This window comes from Salmo trutta, chromosome 17, assembly GCF_901001165.1.
Source record: "Salmo trutta chromosome 17, fSalTru1.1, whole genome shotgun sequence".
NCBI classification, from domain to species: domain Eukaryota; kingdom Metazoa; phylum Chordata; class Actinopteri; order Salmoniformes; family Salmonidae; genus Salmo; species Salmo trutta.
Window position 1 is genome coordinate 5,478,961 of NC_042973.1, and position 11,335 is coordinate 5,490,295.

An 11,335-nucleotide genomic window follows, 5' to 3' on the forward strand; every position below is an offset into this window, starting at 1 on the left:
CAAATTGACCCTTTAATTAAATATATACAGTTGAAGTCGGAAGTTTACATACACCTTAGCCAAATACATTTAATCTCAGTTTTTCACAATTCCTGACATTTAATCCTAGTAACAATTCCCTGTTTTAGGTCAGTTAGGATCACCACATTATTTAAAAAATGTGACATGTCAGAATAATTGTAGAGAGAATGATTTATTTCAGCTTATATTTCTTTCATCACATTCCCAGTGGGTCAGAAGTATACATACACTCAATTAGTATTTGGTAGCAATGCCTTTAAATTGTATTTCGGGTAGCATTCCACAAGCTTCCCACAATAAGTTGGGTGAATTTTGGCCCATTCATCCTGACAGAGCTGGTGTAACTGAGTCAGGTTTGTAGGCCTCCTTGCTCGCACACACTTTCAGTTCTGCCCACAAATTTTATATAGGATTGAGGTCAGGGCTTTGTGATGGCCACTCCAATACCTTGACTTTGTTGTCCTTAAGACATTTTGCCACAACTTTGGAAGTATTCTTGGAGTCATTGTCTATTTTGGAGACCCATTTGCGACCAAGCTTTAACTTCCTGACTCATGTTGTGAGATGTTGCTTCAATATATCCACATAATTTTCCTCCCTCGTGATGCCATCTATTTTGTGAAGTGCACTAGTCCCTCCTGCTGCAAAGCACCTCCACAACATGATGCTGCCACCCCCGTGCTTCACGGTTGGGATGGTGTTCTTCAGCTTGCAAGCCTCCCCCTTTTTCCTCCAAACATAACGATGATCATTATGGCCAAACAGTTCTATTTTTGTTTCATCAGACCAGAGGACATTTCTCCAAAAAGTACAATCTTTGTCCCCATGTGCAGTTGCAAACCGTAGTTTGGCTTTTTAATGGCGATTTTGGAGCAGTGGCTTCTTCCTTGCTGAGCGGCCTTTCAGGTTATGTCGATATAGGACTCGTTTTACTGTGGCTATAGATACTTTTGTACCTGTTTCCTCCAGCATCTTCACAAGGTCCTTTGCTGTTGTTCTGGGATTGATTTGCACTTTTCACACAAAAGCACGTTCATGTCAAGGAGACAGAACACGTCTCCTTCCTGAGCGGTATTACGGCTGTGTGGTCCCATGGTGTTTATACTTGCATACTATTGTTTGTACAGATGATTATGGTACCTTCAGGCATTTGAAAATTGCTCCCAAGGATGAACCAGACTTTTGGAGGTGTACAATTGTTTTTCTGAGGTCTTGACTGATTTCTTTTGATTTTCCTATGATGTCAAGCAAAGAGGCACTAAGTTTGAAGGTAGGCCTTGAAATACATCCACAGGTATACCTCCAATTTACACAAATGATGTCAATTAGCCTATCAGAAGTTTCTAAAGCCATGACATAATTTTCTGGAATTTTCCAAGCTCTTTAAAGGCACAGTCAACTTAGTGTATGTAAACTTCTGACCCACTGGAATTGTGATACAGTGAATTATAAGTGAAATAATCTGTCTGTAAACAATTGTTGGAAATATTACTTGTGTCATGCACAAAGTAGATGTCCTAACCGACTTGCCAAAACTATAGTTTGTTAACAAGATATTTGTGGAGTGGTTGAAAAATGAGTTTTTGATGACTCCAACTTAAGTATATGTAAACTTCTGACTTCAACTGTATGAAGGTAGAATGCCATCCACCATTCCCATTGATTCATACAGTAAACACGAGGTTGGGTTTCAGCTTTCTGCAGAAGAACACAGATCACCATCCGTTTGCTCTGATGAAATTCAAGGCTATTTATACAGCACAGTAGCACATAATTATATTAATTTGCAATTCGTTCCCAAAGGACAATATAGGAATGAATCCATTAAGAACAATGAGTTATGTGAAAACAGACATTACATTATTTTTCTGTGATTCATTTTCTGCTCCAGTTACCAGTACGCATCACTTATCTATCTCTACCCATCCAGTCTACCATAGCAACCCTTCCAGTCTACCATAGCAACCCATCCAATCAACCATAGCAACCCATCCAATCAACCATAGCAACCCATCCAGTCTACCATAGCAACCCTTCCAGTCTACCATAGCAACCCATCCAATCAACCATAGCAACCCATCCAATCAACCATAGCAACCCATCCAGTCTACCATAGCAACCCATCCAGTCAACCATAGCAACCCTTCCAGTCCACCATAGCAACCCATCCAGTCTACCATAGCAACCCATCCAGTCTACCATAGCAACCCATCCAGTCTACCATAGCAACCCATCCAGTCTACCATAGCAACCCTTTCAGTCCACCATAACAACCCATCCAATCTACCATAACAACCCATCCAATCCACCATAACAACCCATCCAATCTACCATAACAACCCATCCAGTCTACCATAACAACCCATCCAATCCACCATAACAACCCATCCAATCTACCATAACAACCCATCCAGTCTACCATAACAACCCATCCAATCTACTATAACAACCCATCCAATCCACCATAACAACCCATCCAGTCTACCATAACAACCCATCCAGTCTACCATAACAACCCATCCAGTCTACCATAACAACCCATCCAATCTACCATAACAACCCATCCAATCTACCATAACAACCCATCCAATCTACCATAACAACCCTTCCAGTCTACCATAACAACCCATCCAGTCTACCATAACAACCCATCCAGTCTACCATAACAACCCATCCAATCTACTATAACAACCCATCCAGTCTACCATAACAACCCATCCAATCTACCATAACAACCCATCCAGTCTACCATAACAACCCATCCAGTCTACCATAACAACCCATCCAGTCTACCATAACAACCCATCCAGTCTACCATAACAACCCATCCAATCTACCATAACAACCCATCCAATCTACCATAACAGTAATCAAGTACAGATATTATTGAATCTTTAATTGGCATCCTCTGATGCACCGCATTGCGCCACCACATTCCATAAGAGTGACCTTGAAAATCATAAAACCTTGTGTTTTACCATTCTGAATTGTTATCATTGCTGACAGCAGGCAGTTGCATCTGCTTTTCCGCAATCAGACAAAACATCAAACGGGGACATTTCTGTGCGTGTTTCTGTCTTGTTTTTTTTTTTTTACAGCTCTCGTTACAGCAGGACTACAAACTGTATCTCTGTCTCTCTCCCTTTCTCTCATATACACACACACTCAGCTTCGCTCTCTCTCTCGCTCCATTCCCCTGCCACCCTCCCTCTGCCCAATTTTCCCTCGGTTCAGTGGCAGGGCACTGGGTCACAACATACGCTTGATTTTCACACTGTTTCTCCACAGAACGCCACATCAAGTTAATCAGGGTTAACAATCCCGGGCGCCTCGCTGAGCAGGGCACCCATCAGCTTAGCACTACAGCCTTGCACTGGCGATACAGACGCGGCAGTAATCCCTGGGATGGAAGGGAAAGGGGGGGGGGGGCAACGAGGGGCAAGCCAGGCAGAGGGAGGGGAGTGGGGGGGGTGGCAGCCATCACAAAACAAAAGTTGGGTGAATAGGGAGGTTGGTGCAGGATGGTGTGATGGGGGTTGAGGTGGTGTGAGGTTTTAGTTGTACACACTGTACTTAAGAACATTATATTGTTTTTCCTGAAAAAGGAGGAGGGTGGAGGAGAGTGACGTAACTGACCCCTTTCCTGAAAAAGGAGGAGGGTGGAGGAGAGTGACGTAACTGACCCCTTTCCACTCTGTTTTTGTTTGTGGTAGAGATGTGATCCGCCGTGTGGCTGCACCACCTGTTGGGATGCTGGGGTCATCTATGTGGAGAGTGTTAAAGGAGAGCTGGGGTCATCTAGGTGGAGAGTGGGGGGGCTGGTTAAGGGGAGCTGGGGTCATCTAGGTGGAGAGTGGGGGGGCTGGTTAAGGAGAGCTGGGGTCATCTATGTGGAGAGTGGGGGGGCTGGTTAAGGGGAGCTGGGGTCATCTATGTGGAGAGTGTTAAGGGGTGCTGGGGTCATCTATGTGGAGAGTGGGGGGGGCTGGTTAAGTGGAGCTGGGGTCATCTAGGTGGAGAGTGTTAAGTGGAGCTGGGGTCATCTAGGTGGAGAGTGGGGGGGGCTGGTTAAGTGGAGCTGGGGTCATCTATGTGGAGAGTGGGGAGGCTGGTTAAGAGGAGCTGGGGTCATCTAGGTGGAGAGTGGGGAGGGGGCTGGTTAAGGGGACCTGGTTAAGTGATATACAGGAGGCAGGATGGAAGAGATGTGTTATTTAAGGAAACATGTCATACAGTTGAGAGGACTCAACCGTGACCCCATCTGAAAAGACAGGGCCATCTGTACGAGATGTGGCCAGCTATGGGGGGAATACAGCCCTGGGTGTCGGCTGCTGCGTGGGCTATGGAGTGTGGACACGATCAGCCATCCAGTTGGAGAAAAAAATAACACATGACTGTTGTACTTTACTGACAGACCAAAAGGATGTCAAGATCAGTTCAAATGTCAAACAGCACCAGGGGCAATTTCACAACATAAGGGCATTGCAAGTGGCGCTTACGTAGTACTTAAAAACAACATGAACAACTATAGAATCGGAATTGTGTTTTTCAAACTTTTATCCTAAAAATGTTCAACTATATCAACTGAATGTGACATGAATTCACATTTCACTCTAGAAATAGCGTGTGATAACAGTGAGTTATATAGGTAGAGAGATGTAGAAACGGAAGGTTATGGTGATAACAGTGAGTTATATAGGTAGAGAGATATAGAAACGGATGGTGATAACAGTGAGTTATATAGGTAGAGAGATGTAAAAACGGATGGTGATAACAGTGAGTTATTTTATTTTTTATTTATTTCACCTTTATTTAACCAGGTAGGCAAGTTGAGAACAAGTTCTCATTTACATCTGCGACCTGGCCAAGATAAAGCAAAGTAGTTTGACAACATACAACAACACAGAGTTACACATGGAGTAAAACAAACATACAGTCAATAATATTGTAGAAAAATATGTCTATATACAATTTGAGCAAATGAGGTGAGATAAGGGAGGTAAAGGCAAAGAACGGCCATGGTGGCAAAGTAAATACAATATAGCAAGTAAAACACTGGAATGGTAGATTTGTAGTAGAAGAAAGTGCAAAGTAGAAATAGAAATAATGGGGTGCAAAGGAGCAAAATAAATAAAATAAATAAATACAGTAAGGGAAGAGGTAGTTGTTTGGGCTAAATTATAGATGGGCTATGTACAGGTGCAGTGATCTGTGAGCTGCTCTGACAGCTGGTGCTTAAAGCTAGTGAGGGAGATAAGTGTTTCCAGTTTCAGAGATTTTTGTAGTTCGTTCCAGTCATTGGCAGCAGGGAACTTTATAGTTATATAGGTAGAGAGATGTAGAAACGGAGGGTTATGGTGATAACAGTGAGTTATATAGGTAGAGAGATATAGAAATAGAGGGTTATGGTGATAATAGTGAGTTATATAGACTACCGTTCAAAAGTTTGGGGTTACTTAAAAATGTCCTTGTTTTTTAAAGAAAAACACATTTTATGTCCATTAAAATAACATCAAATTGATCAGAAATACAGTGTAGACACTTAATTTTGTAAATGACTTGTAGCTGGAAATGGATGATTTTTAATGAAATATCGACATAGGCGTACAGACGCCCATTATCACCAACCATCACTTGTGTTCCAATGGCACATTGTGTTAGCTAATCCAAGTTTATCATTTTAAAAGGCTAACTGATCATTAGAAAACCCTTTTGCAATTATGTTAGCACAGCTGAAAACTGTTGTTCTGATTAAAGAAGCAATAAAAAAGCCTTTTTTGGACTAGTTGAGTATCTGGAGCATCAGCATTTGTGAGTTCGAGTACAGGCTCAAAATTCTGAAACTCGTCAGTCTATTGTTGTTCTGAGAAATGAAGGCTATTCCATGTGATAAATTGGCAAGAAATTGAAGATCTCGTACAACGGATGTTGACCTTCTAGGCAGAGTTGCAAAGAAAAAGCCATATCTCAGACTGGTCAATAAAAATAAAAGATTAAGATGGGCAAAAGAACACAGACACTGGACAGAGGAACTCTGCCTAGAAGGCCAGCATCCCGGAATCACCTCTTCACTGTTGACGTTGAGACTGGTGTTTTGTGGGTACTATTTAATGAAGCTGCCACAACAAATTCAGATTTACAATGACCAGATCTGGGGAAGTCTGATGAAACCAAGATTGAACTCTTTGGCTTGAATGCGAAGCGTCACGTCTGGAGGAAACCTGGCACCATCCCTACGGTGAATCATGGTGGTGGCAGCATCATTCTGTGGGGAAGCTTTTCAGGGGCAGTGACTGGGAGAATAGCCAGAATCTAGGGAAAGATGAATGGAGCAAAGTACAGAGAGATTCTTGATGAAAACCTTCTCCAGAGCTCTCAGGACCTCAGACTGGGGCGAAGGTTCACCTTTCAGTTCAATGACCGTAAGCACTTAGCCAAGACAACACAGGAAAGACTCCGGGACAAGTCTCTGAATGTCCTTGAGTGGCCCAGCCAGAGCCCGGACTTGAACCTCGATCGAACATCTCTGGAGAGACATGGAAATAGCTGTGCAGTGACGATCCCCATCCAACCTGACAGAGCTTGAGTGGATCTGCAGAGAAGAATGGGAGAAACTCCTCAAATAAAGGTGTGCCAAGCTTGTAACATCATACCCAAGAAGACTTGAGGCTGGAATCGCTGCCAAAGGTACTTCAACAAAGTACTAAGTAAAGGGTCTGAATACGTATGTAAATGTAATATTTCAGTTTAGTATTTTTTTTTTTACATTTGCAAAATGTATAAAAATAATGGCTTTGTCATTATGGGGTATTGTGATGTCATTATGGGGTATTGTGTGTCGATTGATGAGGGTAAAAAATCAATTGAATCCCTTTTAGAAGTAGGCTGTAACGTAACAAAATGTGAAAAAGTCACGGGGTCTGAATACTTTCCCGAAGGCACTGTATAGGCAGAGCATGGCTCCTATTGCCAATAAAAGGCTCTATAGGTAGAACATGGCTCCATCCTGTGCTGCTCGACCACAACAACACTACGCTAGTCTGCACTGTCACAGCAGCACATCTTTAACATTCCTGGCTTACCCTGCACCACACCAACCCCACCTGATTGTCATTCCCAGGGGGTGAGCTTTCAAAAAAATAAAATCTAGCACTCCCCTTCTCTCATGCTTCTGCATATTTGGGCCCCCCCCTCCCAGATGCCCTGCCGCCGACCCCAACCTGCCCCATTGCCCTCCCCGTCGGAAAATAAAGCTCAGAGTTCACCCAAAGTTCATACTTCCAGTATCATAGACTGCACTGTGCTGCAATTGCCTTCTGTTTAAGTCTCTTAACCCATTTTTTAAATGTATTTATCTTTTTGCGGGGGGAATGGGGTGACGGAACTAACCCACCAACCATTGCCTCAGTCGACACGTTTTCTAAACTTCTGACCCTGATCGGATGGGTCACTGTTCGGTCAGACTGCTCCCGCGGGCGGAGCTAGCCCGGGTTGGTCTAGTAGTACAATACTACAACGTCATTCGCCCCGTGCCATAAGTCCATCCCTCTATCCCCCTGTAACCCCCCGGCGTGGAAAAGGGTTCAACAAGAGTGCAATCACAGTGGCTCCGCCCTCTTCGGCGACATGCCACGCTGTAGACGAGGGGGTCTGGTCTTCAGAAATGGGCACCCCCCCCCCTGTCGCTCCCTTGGCGTTATTAGCTCAAGCCACCTCTGTGGGCTGTCGGCTTGGTCAGCGTCGGTGGAATCGCATGGGCCATATCGACCCCTTCTGGTAGAAATGGAGCGTTATTGTGATAACAGTGAGTTATATAGGTAGAGAGATGTAGAAACGGATGGTTATGGTGATAACAGTGAGTTATATAGGTAGAGAGATGTAGAAACGGAAGGTTATGGTGATAACAGTGAGTTATATAGGTAGAGAGATGTAGAAACGGAAGGTGATAACAGTGAGTTATATAGGTAGAGAGATGTAGAAACGGATGGTGATAACAGTGAGTTATATAGGTAGAGAGATGTAGAAACGGATGGTGATAACAGTGAGTTATATAGGTAGAGAGATGTAGAAACGGAAGGTTATGGTGATAACAGTGAGTTATATAGGTAGAGAGATGTAGAAACGGAAGGTGATAACAGTGAGTTATATAGGTAGAGAGATGTAGAAACGGAAGGTTATGGTGATAACAGTGAGTTATATAGGTAGAGAGATGTAGAAACGGATGGTTATGGTGATAACAGTGAGTTATATAGGTAGAGAGATGTAGAAATGGAGCGTTATTGTGATAACAGTGAGTTATATAGGTAGAGAGATGTAGAAATGGAGCGTTATTGTGATAACAGTGAGTTATATAGGTAGAGAGATGTAGAAATGGAGCGTTATTGTGATAACAGTGAGTTATATAGGTAGAGAGATGTAGAAATGGAGCGTTATTGTGATAACAGTGAGTTATATAGGTAGAGAGATGTAGAAACGGAAGGTTATTGTGATAACAGTGAGTTATATAGGTAGAGAGATGTAGAAACGGAGGGTTATGTTGATACTCAAGACTCCAATTGCCAATTAAAGGTTCTGCAGTGGCTTCGGAAAGTATTCAGACCCGTTTACTTTTTTTCCACACTTTGTTACTTTACAGCCTTTTTCTAAAATGGATTAAATAAAAAAAATCCTCATCAATCTACACACACTACCCCATAATGACAAAATGAAAACTCATCAGAATCAGAAATACCTTATTTACATAAATATTCAGACTTTCCTCAGAGACTTGAAATTGAGATCAGGTGCATCTTGTTTCCATTGATGATCCTTGCGAGGTTTCTACAACTTGATTGGAGTCCGCCTGTGGTAAATTAAATTGATTGGAAATTATTTGGAAAAAAACACACCTGAATATATAAGGTCCCACAGTTGACAGTGCATGTCAGAGCAAAAACCAAGCCATGATGTTGAAGGAATTGTCCGTAGAGCTCCGATTCAGGATTGTGCTGAGGCACAGATCTGGGGAAGGGTACCAAAACATTTCTGCAGCATTGAAGGTCCCCAAGAACACAGTAGCCTCCATCATTCTTAAATGGTAGAAATTTAGTACCACCAAGACTCTTCCAAGAGCTGGCCGCCCAGCCAAACTGAGCAATCGGGGGAGAAGGGCCTTGGTCAGGAAGGTGACCAAGAACCCGATGGTCATCCTGACAGAGCTCCAGAGTTCCTCTGGGGAGATGGTTGTCCTTCTGGAAGGTTCTCCCATCTCTGCAGCACTCCACCAATCAGGCCTTTATGGTATAATGGCCAGACAGAAGGCACATGACAGCTCGCTTGGAGCTTGCCAAAATGCACCTTAAAGACTCTCAGACCATGAGAAACAAGAATCTCTGGTCTGACGAAAGCAAGATTGAATTCTTTGGCCTGAATGCCAAGCGTCACGTCTGGAGGAAACCTGGCATCATCCCTACGGTGAAGCATGGTGGTGGCAGCATCATGCTATGGGGATGTTTTTCAGCGGCAGGGACTGGGAGACTAGTCAGGATCAAGGGAAAGATGAATGGAGCAAAGTACAGAGAGATCCTTGATTAAAACCTTCTCCAGAGCGCTCAGGACCTCAGACTGGGGCGAAGGTTCACCTTTCAACAGGACAACGACCCTAAGCACATAGTTAAGAGAATGCAGGAGTGGCTTCGGGACAAGTCTCTGAATGTCCTTGAGTGGCCCAGCCAGAGCCCGGACTTGAACGTAGATTGAACATCTCTGCAGAGACCTGAAAATAGGTGTTTAGTGACGCTCCCCATCCAACCTGGCTGAGCTTGAGTGGATCTGCAGAGAAGAATGTAATCACTGCCAAAGATGCTTCAACAAAAGACTGAGTAAAGGGTCTGCATACTTATGTAAACATGATATTTCAGTTTTGTATTTTTCATAAGTTTTCAGAAAATGTTTTTGCTTTGTCGTCATAGGGTATTGTGTGTAGATTAATGAGTAAAAAAAACGATTTAATGAAATTTAGAATAAGGCTGTAACGTAACAAAATGTGGAAAAGTCAAGGGGTCTGCTGAATACTTTCCCGAAGGCACTGTACAGGCCGAGCATGGCTCCTATTGCCAATAAAAGGTTCTATAGGTAGAACATGGCTCCATCCTGTGCTGCTCGACCACAATAACACTACGCTAGTCTGCACTGTCACAGCAGCACATCTTTAACATTCCTGGCTTACCCCGCACCACACCAACCCCACCTGATTCGGTCAATCTTCGGTCATTACCGGGTGAAGAGCTTGCAAAAGAATTAAGTCTAGCACTCCCCTTCTCTCATCCTTCTGCATATTTGGGCACCATCCCGCCCCATTGCCCTCCCCGTCAGAAAATAAAGCTCAGAGTTCACCCAAAGTTCACACTTCCAGTATCATAGACTGCACTGTGCTGCAATTGCCTTCTGTTTACATCTCTTAAGCCGATTTTTTTTATTTATTCTGTTATTTTTTTGCGGGGGGAATGGGGTGACGGAACTAACCCACCAACCATTGCCTCAGTCGACACGTTTTCTAAACTTCTGAACCCGATCGGATGGGTCACTGTTCGGTCAGACTGCTCCCGCGGGCGGAGCTAGCGGGTTGGTCTAGTAGTACAACGTCATTCGCCCCGTGCCATAAGTCCATCCCTCTATCCCCCTGTAACCCCCTGGTGTGGAAAAGGGTTCAACAAGAGGGCAACCACAGTGTCTCCGCCCCTCTTCGGCGTCGTGCCACGCTGAAGACGAGGGGGTCTAGTCTTCAGGAACGGGCACCCCCCCCCCTCCCCACTCGCTCCCTTGGCGTTATTAGCTCAGGCCACCTCTCAGTGGGCCATTGGCTCGACCAATGTCGTGGGAATCGCACGGGCCATAACGACCCCTTCTGGTGCGGTGTGGTACTCGGCGGTACCCAACACGTGGGCCAACGTCCAAAACTCTACTCACCTTCAAATTAATGTAGGGATAACGACTCTGCATAGATGTGAAAAGTTCTAAATTCTCTTCCAAAAAAATCCAGTTTTATTACCGCAGCACTGGTACTCATTAGAAATGACAACGGCTGTGTAATTTCATTAGAAATTCAGACTGTGTAAGGACAATGACTATCCAAATGTATACAGTAAGTTATCTTGTTAAAATATTATTTTAGATGTCTTATGTTTTTGTGATCATTTTGATCAGGACATTGTGTTATGACTTTAGGGGTTATCTTTGATTCAATTAAGGATATATACTAATTAATTATTGAAGAATATAACTTAGACGCCTCATGAGTTTAATTCATCTGTCGTACCCCATCAGAACCACAAAA